Source organism: Podarcis erhardii (assembly GCF_964252035.2).
Source record: "Podarcis erhardii genome assembly, chromosome: 7".
Taxonomy (NCBI): Eukaryota; Metazoa; Chordata; class Lepidosauria; order Squamata; family Lacertidae; genus Podarcis; species Podarcis erhardii.
This window is the reverse complement of record NC_138511.1, coordinates 16,610,543-16,621,678: the sequence shown is the minus strand read 5'-3', so window position 1 is coordinate 16,621,678 and position 11,136 is coordinate 16,610,543. Positions and strand designations below refer to the sequence as shown.

The 11,136-nt window shown below is 45.3% G+C and overlaps 1 long non-coding RNA gene across 1 annotated transcript; it reads left to right on the top strand.

Annotated features, from left to right (window-relative positions):
- The first annotated feature begins 985 nt into the window (after positions 1–985).
- LOC309347110 lies at positions 986–4,159 on the top strand. Its single transcript, XR_014158860.1, has 3 exons — positions 986–1,056; positions 2,675–2,708; positions 4,139–4,159. It is a non-coding gene; the product is annotated as an uncharacterized lncRNA (long non-coding RNA).
- The last annotated feature ends 6,977 nt before the right edge of the window (positions 4,160–11,136 follow it).

Sequence of the window (11,136 nt, the reverse complement as noted above, 5' to 3'; positions counted from 1 at the left end):
AAAAACAGAGCATAACATCGAAGATCTTGGATAACCAAAATGAAGCTGATATAAATAAATATGATCCTTCAGATCCCGCCTATGCTTATGGTCAGCTGACACACAGCGAGCTGATCCAGCTGGTCTTGAGGCAGAAAGATGTGATTGCCAAGCGAGACCGGCAGGTGCAGGAGCTGGAAGACTACCTTGATAACTTGCTTGTCAGTTATGGAGGAAACCCCTAACATTCTTTGAGCTCAAGCTCATGTGACTAAGAAAGCTGGAAAGATGTGAAGGAACCAATTTAACCTAATTAGTGGCTTTCTTATTCAAACTTTGGAAGTAGTGAATGTGGAAAAGCTGCTTGTACCGAAACACATTATTATTTACTTGTCTTAGGATAGAGTTGACTTACCTAGGAGACTGCCTTATATAATCTACAAAGTCAATAGTGAGTGAATTGGAGAACGTCAGATTTTTGCTGAAATTGTGACCCCGGGGCTTAAGATTTTTTTCAAAAAAGTCATTTTCCGCCAGTTAAGTTGTCAAGGGCTGATTTCTTGTCCTGTGAGAAACAGCATTCTGTTTCGACCGCCAAAGCTTTCAGGGGAGCATTTGCAAGCGTTGGGCACCATTTTTGAGTGAATTGCCGAAAGTCAGATTTTTGCTGAAATTGTGACCCTGCAGCTTAGGGATTGTTTCAGAAAAATGTTTTTCCACAGGTTAAGTCGTCGAGGGCTGATTTCTTGGCCTATAATAAAAACCCTTTCCGGGGGGAATTTGCAACAGTTTGGCACCATTTTTGAGTGAATTGAAGAATTGTAGATTGTTGCTGAAATTGTGACCCCGGGGCTTAGAATTTTTTTTCCACAGGTTAAGTCATCGAGGGCTGATTTCTTGGCCTAGGATAAAAACCCTTCTGCTTTCACCGCAAAACCTTGCAGGGGAGCATTTGCAACAGTTTGGCACCATTTTTGAGTGAATTGCAGAATGTCAGATTTTTTTGTGAAATTATGACCCAGCGGGTTAGGGCACAGACAGTTTGGAGCAGATCCAAGCCAGTTGGAGCAGGTGCAGGTCATTTGAAACTGGCCAAGTTGGATGGAACAGGTCCAGGCTGGTCGGAACCGGTCCAAGCCAGTTGGAACCTGTTGAGATCGGTTGGAACCGGTCCAAGCCTGTTTGAACAAGTCTAGGCTGGTTTGAACCTGTCCAAGCTGGTTTGAACTGGTCTAGGTTGGTTTGAACCGGTCTAGGCACGTTTGTGCTGGTCCTAGCCAGTTAGTACAGGTGCAAGTGGGTTGGAACCGGCCCAGACGGGTTGGAGCAGGTCCGGGCCAGTTGGAGCAGGTGCAGGTCATTTGAAACTGGCCCAAGGTGGTTAGAAAAGGTCCAGGCCGGATGGAACAGGTCTATTTCGCTTGCAACCAGCCCAGACCAGTTGGAACAAGTTCATACCAGTTGGATATGGTCCAAGCCGGTTGGAACCAGCACAAACCAGTTGGAAAATGTCCTGGCGGGTTCCAACTTGCCCAGACCAATTTGAACTCATCCAGACTGGTTGGAACTGGTCTAGGTTGGTTTGAACCAGTCCAAACCAGTTGGAACATGTTCAGACCAGTTTGAACCTTTCCATGCCGGTTTGAATAGGTCTAGGCTTGTTTGAGCCCGTCCAAGCCGGTTTCAACCTGCTCAAACCAATTGGAAAAAGTCCAGGCTGGTTTTAACTTGCTCAGACCAGTTTGAACTGGCCCAGACTGGTTTGAACTAGCTCAGACTGCTTGGAACAGATCTAGGCTGGTTTGTGCTGGTCTCAGCTGGTTTGTGGTGGTCCAAGCAGGTTTGAACTGGTTGAGGCTGTTTTGACCTGGTTCAAGCAGTTTGGATCCTTTTGAGACCGGCTGGAAGCAGTTCAAGCCGGTTTGAACATTTCAAGCCTGGTTTGAACCAGTTTAGGCTGGTTTGTGCTGGTCCACGCTGGTTTGAACAGGTCTAGACTGGTTTGAGACGGCCAAAGTCAGTTTGAACAGTTCCAGACTGCTTCGAGCAGGTCCAGGACAGTTGGAGCAGGTGCAGGTCATTTGACACTGGCCCACGCTGTTTCGAACAGGTCTAGGCTGGTTGGAACCGGTCCAAGCCGGTTTGAACCTGTTGAAACCTGTTCGAACCGGTCTAAGCCAGCTCGAACCTGTTGAGACCTGTTTGAACTGGTCCAAGCTGGTTTCAACAGGTTCAGGCCGGTTTGTGCTGGTCCAAGTCAGTTTGAACTGGCCCAAACTAGTTTGAAGAGCTCTAGACAGCTTTGAGCAGGTCCAGGCCGGTTGGAGCAGGTGCAGGTCATTTGAATCCTGCACAAGCTGATTAGACAAGGTCCAAGCCAGTTGGAACAGGTCTATGTCGCTTGGAACCAGCCTAGACCAGTTGGAACAAATTCATACCAGTTGGATCTGGTCCAAGCCAGTTGGAAAAGCACAAACCAGTTGGAAAAGGTTCAGGTGGGTTCCAACTTGCCCAGACCAGTTTGAACTAGTCCAGACTGGTTGGAACCGGTCCAGACTGGTTGGAACCGGTCCAGACTGGTTGGAACCAGTCTAGGATGGCTTGAACCGGCCCAAGCCAGTTTGAACAGTTCCAAGTGGGTTGGAACTGGCCCAGACAGTTTGGAGTCGGTCCAAGCCAGTTGGAGCAGGTACAGGTCATTTGAAACCGGCCCAAGTTGGTTGGAACAGGTCGTGGCCCTTTGGAACCGGTCCAAGCCAGTTTGAACCTGTTGAGACCAGTTGGAACTGGTCCAAGCCAGTTTGAACAAGTCTAGGCCGGTTTGAACAAGTCTAGGCCGGTTTGTGCTGGTCCAAGCCTGTTTGAACAGGTCCAAGTGGATTGGAACAGGCCCAGACGGGTTGGAGCAGGTCCGGGCTAGATGGAACAGATCTATGTCACTTGCAACCAGTCCAGACCAGTTGGAACTATTTCATACCAGTTGGATGCAGTCCAAGCCGGTTGGAATCAGCACAAACCAGTTAGAAAAGCTCCAGGCGGGTTCCAGCTTGGCCATACTAGTTTGAACTAGCCCAAACTGGTTGGAACTAGCTTACACAGGAACAGGTCTAGACTGTTTTGAACCAGTCCAAGCAGGTTGGAACTGGTCCAGGCAGTTAGATCCTGTTCAAACCGGGTGGAACCGGTGCAAGCCAGTTTGAAAAGGTCTAGGCTGGCATTAACCGGTCTAGGCCGGTTTTTGCCAGTTCAAGCCGGTTTGAACAGGACTAGGCCGGTGTGTGATGGTCCAATCCGGTTTGAACCAGTTGAGGCCAGTATGTGCCAGTCCAAAGTTTGAACTGGCCCAGACTGGTTGGAACTAGCTCAGACTGGTTGGAACAGGTCCAGGTAAGTGGAACAGGAGTATGTCTCTTGAAACCAGCCCTGATCTGTTGGAAACAGTTGATAACGGTTGGATCCGATACAAGATGGTTGGAACCAGACAAAACGAGTTGAAAAAGTCCAGGCGGGGTCCAACTTGCCCAGACCGGTTTGAACTGGCCCAGACTGTTTGGAACAGAGCCAAGCTGGTTGGAACCAGTTCATATTGGTTGGATCTGGTACAAGCCGGTAGGAACAAGCCCAAACCAGATTGAAAAAGTCCAGGCAGATTCCAAGCTCTCCAGACCAATTTGAACTGGTCCAACTTCCCCGAACTGGTTTGAAGTGGTTGGAACAGGTCTAGGCTGGTTTGAACCAGTCGAAGCCGAGTACAACAGGTCCCAGCCGGTTGGAACCGGTCCAAGCTGGTTTAAACCATCTCAAACTAGTTGGAGAAAAGTCCAGGCAAGTTCCAACATACCCAGACTAGTTTAAACTGGGCCAGACTGGTTGGAACCGGTCTAGGCTGGTTTGAACCAGTCCAAGTTGGTTGAAACAGGTCCAAGCTGCTTGGAACCGGTCTAGGCCCGTTTGAACCGGTCCAAGCCGGTTGGAGCCTGTTGAGACCAGTTTGAACCAGTCCAAGCTGGTTTGAACCGGTCAAGGCCGGTTTGAAATGGCCCAAGGCAGTTTGAGCAGTTCTAAGTGGGTTGGAACTGGCCCATACAGGTTGGAGCAGGTCCAGGCCAGTTGGAGCAGGTGCAGGTCATTTGAAACTAGCCCAAGCTGGTTAGAACAGGTCCAGGCCGGTTGGAACAGGACTATGTCACTTCGAACCAGCCCAGACCAGTCACAACCAGTTCATACAAGTTGGGTCTCGTCCAAGCCAGTTGGAACCAGCCCAACCCAGGTTGGAACCAATCGAGGGCGGTTTGAACCGGTCGAGGCCGGTTTGTGTCGGTCCAAGCCGTTTGGAACCTGTTGAGAACGGTTGGAACCAGTCCAAACTGGTTTGAACCGGTCCAGGCTGGTTGGTGCGGGTCCAAGCAGGTTTGAATCTTCAAGGGTGTACCAAATACAGACCCTTCCATCGGGGTTTGGCTCTGCTGGTGGCACCTCCCCCCTTAGGTTTCGCTCTGAGGTGCCATCTATTCTCCTACTTTCCCCAGTGGTGAAGAGGATCATTAAAAGATGCCTGCAATCTTGCCACTTGGGCAGATGGGTTACCATGATTGAGGCCATTAGGTCCTGCATAGCTTGAGGCTTTTCAGAAAAAGGCAGGGTATGGGTTTTCCAGTTTAGCAAGTCAGTAGTAGTGAATGGCACATATTGCATGGTAACAGGCCTAGACCGGTACAAACCTGCCTAGACTGGTTCACACTGGCCTAGACCAATTCCAACCGGCTTGAACCTGTTTCAACCAACTTGGCCTGGTTTAAACCAGCCTAGACCTGTTCCAACCAGTCTGGGCCAGTACCAACTGGTCTGGGCAAGTTGGAACCTGCCTGGACATATTCCACCCTCTACCATGAGGATGGCGTGCATCTTTCCAATGCGGGAAACGATGTTTGGTTGGCTGACATATATGCGAGGATTAGGGATTGGTTGTAGGTCTGAGGGTATTGGCGGCAAGCTTTGCTCAAGTGGCAGTTAGGCATTGGTATGGGTATTGTTATGTAGATGTATGGGGGGAGGAGCGCCATCACCTCCCCCGGATATTGAAGGGTAGTCCAATAAAGGATTCCGGGGGGCATGGCCCCGTCTGAAGCCTATGGAGGCCGGGGCCCAAGGCACACCCCCGAGCAGTGAGCCTGGGGGAGTGCCTAGTTGATGTGCATCAGTAGGGCTCCCCCTGCTGGTGTTAACCCTTCCCGGTCTTCAAACAAGCAGGCTGAAGCCAGATAGTGGGATAGGACTAATGCCTAAGCCAATATCACTCATCACTTGTAACCAATAAAGTTGTGGCCAATTTTAGCCCATTAACCTTAAAATAACGGTGTCATGTGTCTTTATTCCTACTGGTGGGAGGCGGGAACTTGCCACGCAACCTGGCTTGGCCAATTCAGCTCACAATGCGTTCTCAAAGTCTCTGGGGTCAGTGTGAGACCATAGTCCCATGAGAAAGCCCTTTTGAAATTTGCTATCATATAGCCTGGTGGAGTGCTTGAATTACAAGCTGTTGAACACGCCCCCCGCATCGCTATGTCCCTTGTGAAGTGCTTCTCACCAGATTCTCAGAGATTCGCTTCCCTTTGTTCCCGATCAAAATGCAGTCACCTGATTTGGAAATGCGGTACTGAAAGGTCCACATTCAGTGCCCCGGCACCCTTTTACCATCAATTCTGTTGGAACCAGTTGAGATCGGTTGGAACCAGTCCAAGCCAGTTGGAACCAGCTGAAACCAGTTGGGAAAAGTCCATGTGGGTTCCAACTTGCCCAGACCAGTTTGAACTGGCCCAGACTGGTTGGAACTGGCTCAGATTGCTTGGAACAGGTCTAGGCTGGTTTGAACCGGTCCAAGTCAGTTGGAACAGGTCCAAGCCGGTTGGAACCAGTCTAGGCCAGTATGAACTGGTCTAGGCAGGTTTCTGCCGGTCCAAGCCAGTTTGAACCGGTCAAGGCAGGTTTGTACCGGTCTAGGCTGGTTTGAACCGGTCCAAGCCAGTTGGAACTGGTCTAGGCCAGTTTGAACCGGTCTAGGCCAGTTGGTTCCAGTCCAAGCCAGTTTCAACTGGTCTAGGTCAGTTTGAACCGGTCCAGGTTGGTTTCTGCTGGTCCGAGCCAGTTTGAAGAGGTCTAGGCCGGTTGGAACAGCTCTGTGTCACTTGGAAGCAGCCCGGACCTGCTGGGTGTTGGAAAACAAGCCCCCTCGAAAGAGGCTGGGCCCCCTCGTCGGTTCCCGGAGCTTGTTTACCAGTGATCTGCCCTGGCTGGCATCCCCGCAGTCAAGGAAGATCTTGATAGGCGACATTTCCCAGCGTGGAAAATGCACACCCCCTCCCTCCTTGCTTCCCTAGCAGGGAAAGGAGATAGTCAGAAAGTCTGTTTACATCTCTTTATTTCTGACTTTGCAGCACAACAGAAAACATGTCCGAAGAGTTCAGTATTCAGCAAGCAAGTGACAAAGACTTCCTTCACATACGCAACAGGAAGGTCTCATATTACACACTGCACAAATCTTTGTGAAGCCTGTGAACTTCCGGGAAGATTCTTTTCCACAGCTAGCCACATCATGTGATGTTTTCACCAAGCTGCAAGTTTGCAGCTGCATTGCTCTCATATCGTAACATCCTCCCCCATATGAATCAACATTAGCTGCGAACAAAGCTTGATCCAGAGAAGAAAACAAACAGTTGTTATACACGTAACAATCCCCTGTTGTTTCAGTTCCACCCTTGGAACTACCCACCACTGTTTTCACCAATGTAACTCTCTGGTTGTCTGTTTTCCAAGGAATGAGTGCATCTGCATTACCTTGGCTAGGGAAGGTAGTGTTACGCTTAGCAACTCCCTGTCGTGTCTTTGTCTCTGACTTAGACACACTTTTTACCAGGCTTGAGTTGTCAACAATAGTAACACATTCAACAGCTGAATTAGCAAACTCTTGAGAATACCGCTTGGGTGGTACGCCCTTTGTGATTCTCTCAGACCTGCGAATGAGGTGCTGATCCTCTCTGTTGACTGGTTCATCTTCAGGACCTTTTGGAGAACCAGTTCCAACAGTAAACAGTGGTTCAACCTTAACCTGTGAAGGTCTAGCCATTGTGTGTGAACCTCTCTCAATGACTGTGTTAACAGAACTTCCTGAGCTTTCTGTGTCACTCTCAGTACCAGAAAAATCAGAATCATCATAATCACCATCTGAATTGTCATCAGTGCGAAATGTGTGAAAAACCTCTGTCTCCTGTCTCGGAGTGCTCTCTAGAAACTTTGTGAGAATCACCTAACCATATTCAGTACTCTGTAGAGACCCTTTTCATAACCCACAAAAAATGCCTCTGGCATTCTTTATCCCATTTGGAGTTTCTGTCCGGATGTGAGATCCAAAAACCTTAAAATGCGTTACAGAAGGTTTCCTGTGGAATAGCCTCTCAAAAGGAGAACTTTTTTAAAAAATAAATTTTTATTAATGTTTTGCAGGTTACAGAAAGAAAAACAAGAAAAGATAAACAAACAAAACACAAAAAAGAGAAAAACACAAAAATGACAAAAATTACAGACAATTAAAAACAAGTCAAACCTTTACATAACTTTCTTTCCTTTGCTTATTTCCTTGACCTCCTCACACCTCCCTTTTTTGTATTCTAGTTCAATTAGATATTTCAGCAAATCCTTTCCATCTTTGTTTTTATCCTAAAAATTTATCTTGATATACTATAATTTTACATTCTCCTCTTTCGCTAATTAACAATCCATTTTTACTTAATTCTTTATAACATTTCTGCTAAAACCACATAGCTTCATTCCAACATCCTTCTAATATTCCTTAATTTTACAATATTTCTGTAAATAAACTTTAAATTTCTTCCAATCTTCCTCCACCGACTCTTCCCCCTGGTCTCGGATTCTGCCAGTCATTTCCGCCAGTTCCATGTAGTCTATCACCTTCATCTGCCATTCTTCCTGGGTGGGTAAATCTTGTGTCTTCCAATACTTTGCAATAAGTATTCTTGCTGCTGTTGTGGCATATATAAAGAAAGTTCTATCCTTCTTTGGCACCAATTGGCCGACCATGCCCAGGAGAAAGGCCTCTGGTTTTTTCAGAAAGGTATATTTAAATACCTTTTTCATTTCATTATAGATCATCTCCCAGAAAGCCTTAATCCTTGGGCATGTCCACCAAAGGTGAAAGAATGTACCTTCAATCTCTTTACATTTCCAACATTTATTATCAGGCAAATGATAAATTTTTGTGAGCTTGACTGGTGTCATGTACCACCTGTATACCATTTTCATTATATTCTCTCTTAAGGCATTACATGCCGTGAACTTCATACCTGTGGTCCATAACTGTTCCCAGTCAGCCATCATGATATTATGTCCAACATTTTGTGCCCATTTAATCATAGCTGATTTCACCGTTTCATCCTGAGTGTTCCATTTCAACAGCAAGTTATACATTCTTGACAAATTCTTAGTTTTAGGATCTAACAGTTCTGTTTCCAATTTTGATTTTTCCACCTGGAAGCCAATTTTCTTGTCCAATTTGTAAGCCTCCATTATTTGATAATAATGAAGCCAGTCTCGCACTTTGTTTTTTAATTTTTCAAAGCTCTGCGGTTTTAATCTATCTCCCTCTTGTTCCAAAATTTCCCAATATTTCGGCCATTTGGCCTCCATATTGAGCTTTTTCAGGGCTTTCGCTTCCATTGGTGACAGCCACCTTGGAGTTTTGTTTTCAAGCAAGTCCTTGTATCTTATCCAGACATTAAACAGTGCTTTCCTGACAATATGGTTTTTAAACGCTTTATGTGCTTTGACCTTATCATACCACAAATATGCATGTCACCCAAATACATTATTAAAACCTTCTAAGTCCAAAATGTCAGTGTTTTCAAGAAGCAGCCATTCTCTCAGCCAACAAAATGCGGCTGATTCATAGTAAAGTTTAAGGTCTGGCAGGGCAAATCCACCTCTTTCTTTAGCATCAGTTAATATATTAAATTTTATTCGAGGCTTCTTGCCCTGCCAGACAAATCTAGAAATATCTCTCTGCCACTTCTTGAAACAGTCCATTTTGTCCAAAATTTACAGTGTTTGAAAGAAAAACAACATCCTTGGCAATACATTCATCTTTATCACAGCAAATCGGCCTAGCAATGATAACTTTAAATTTGACCATGTTTCTAAATCCTTTTTCACTTCCGTCCAACGTTTTTCATAATTATCTTTAAATAAGTTCACATTCTTAGCAGTCATATTAACCCCTAGGTATTTCACTTTCTTAACCAATGTCAATCCTGTCTCCTTCTGAAACCTCTCTCTCTCAATCACTGTTAGATTTTTCTCTAAAACTTTAGTTTTCATCTTATTCAACTTAAATCCCGCTACCTGACCAAATTCTTGAATCAATTCCAATACTCTTTTAGTACTAGATTCTGGCTCCTGTGATGTCAATACCAGATCATCAGCAAATGCTTTCAATTTGTATTGTTTACCTCCGACTTGTATACCTTTAACCAATTGGTCCTTTCTAATCATATTTAGCAAAACCCCCAGGACCGAAATAAAAAGCAATGGAGAAATTGGGCAACCTTGTCGTGTTCCTTTCTCAATCTTAAACTCTTCTGTGACTACATTATTCACAATTAATTTTGCTTTTTGTTCTGAATAAATTGCACCTATACCATTTTCAAAACCTTGGCCTACCCCCATGCCCTGTAAATTTTTCTTCATGAAACTCCAGGAAATATTGTCAAAGGCTTTCTCCGCGTCCACAAATATCAAAACTGCTTTGGTGTTGATGAGAACTTTCCATACCTTTTGAAACCTTTCTCACCCAAGTATAACAAAATGCCAATAAAGATTCAGCCCAATACTCATGTGACAAATGTGAACTCAGAAATTGTGCATTCATGCCATTTTTCAACTCTTTGTTCACATTTACACACACACTTTTGTTCCATGCAGCTTCTGAGACAGCAATCTTATGCTCTATCCCTTGCCTTTTGAGGAAATCCTGAAAATCCTGTGAAAGAAAAATTGGCTTCTCATCTGTGAAAAGATAATCAATATTAGCATCATGAACACTCTTAAACTTATCACAAAAATCCTTAAACCTTGCTAAGGTTTCTCTGGGTGATTCCAATATATATAGCCATACATATTGAGAATAGTGATCAACCAATACAAGGTAGTATTTTGCATTGCCTCTAGATGGTGCTAGAGGACCAATTACACCAGCATACACTCACTGAAAAACACTGGTAATCTTAGGTGCCTTTTTATCCTCGGCTCTGTCCGATATACCTACAAGAGAAAGCATTTTAGACTCACATGCAGTACAACTTTTGTAATCATTTTTATCAAAAGTTAAGAGATACAGTCTTTCTCTCTGGCAGAAAGATACAGTTCTCTATCTTTAAAGATTTTGCAACTCTGCTTATCATAGGACAACACCAGTCCTTTCTTTGTCATCTGACAAAGAACAGATTGAACATCAACAGATTGAACTTTAAATCAGGACAGATTGAACATCAACAGATTGAACTTTAAATCAGGACAGATTGAACATCAACAGATTGAACTTTAAATCAGGAACAAAATACACATTGTTTATAGTGAAGTTTAGGCTTTCCAAATATACAGTCCTGATCCCTGTCGCTTCCATCTCCTGGCCATTGGCCTGTTTCACAGTGAAGCGTTGCTTCTCAAACGTAGAAAACAATTCCCGGCACGATGCCATGTGCTGGGTCGCTCCTGTGTCCAAAACAAATGCGTTTTCCACTGAAAATGCGGCTTTTGTTGACAGCAAAGCCTTAGCTGGTTCTGCCTGGGACTCGGCTTGACCTTTGCCTGAAGCCTCAGGCTTTGCAGAGCTCCCTCTAGCTCCTTTCTGTTGACGTAGCTTCTTACAGTTCCTCGGAATATGCCCAGTCTGGCCACAATTGTAACAATGAACAGCGTTCAGAGCTACAGCTTGCTCCTCTGTAGCAAAAGTAGTGGGGGTGCTTGATTTCTGAGCTTCACTCCCCCCATCAGCAACAGCTATTGCAGCAAGAACAGGAACAGCAACAGCAACAGCAGCAACAGTCCCTTCTTTGGCACCCTGTAGGACAGGCACAAGATAAACTTCCA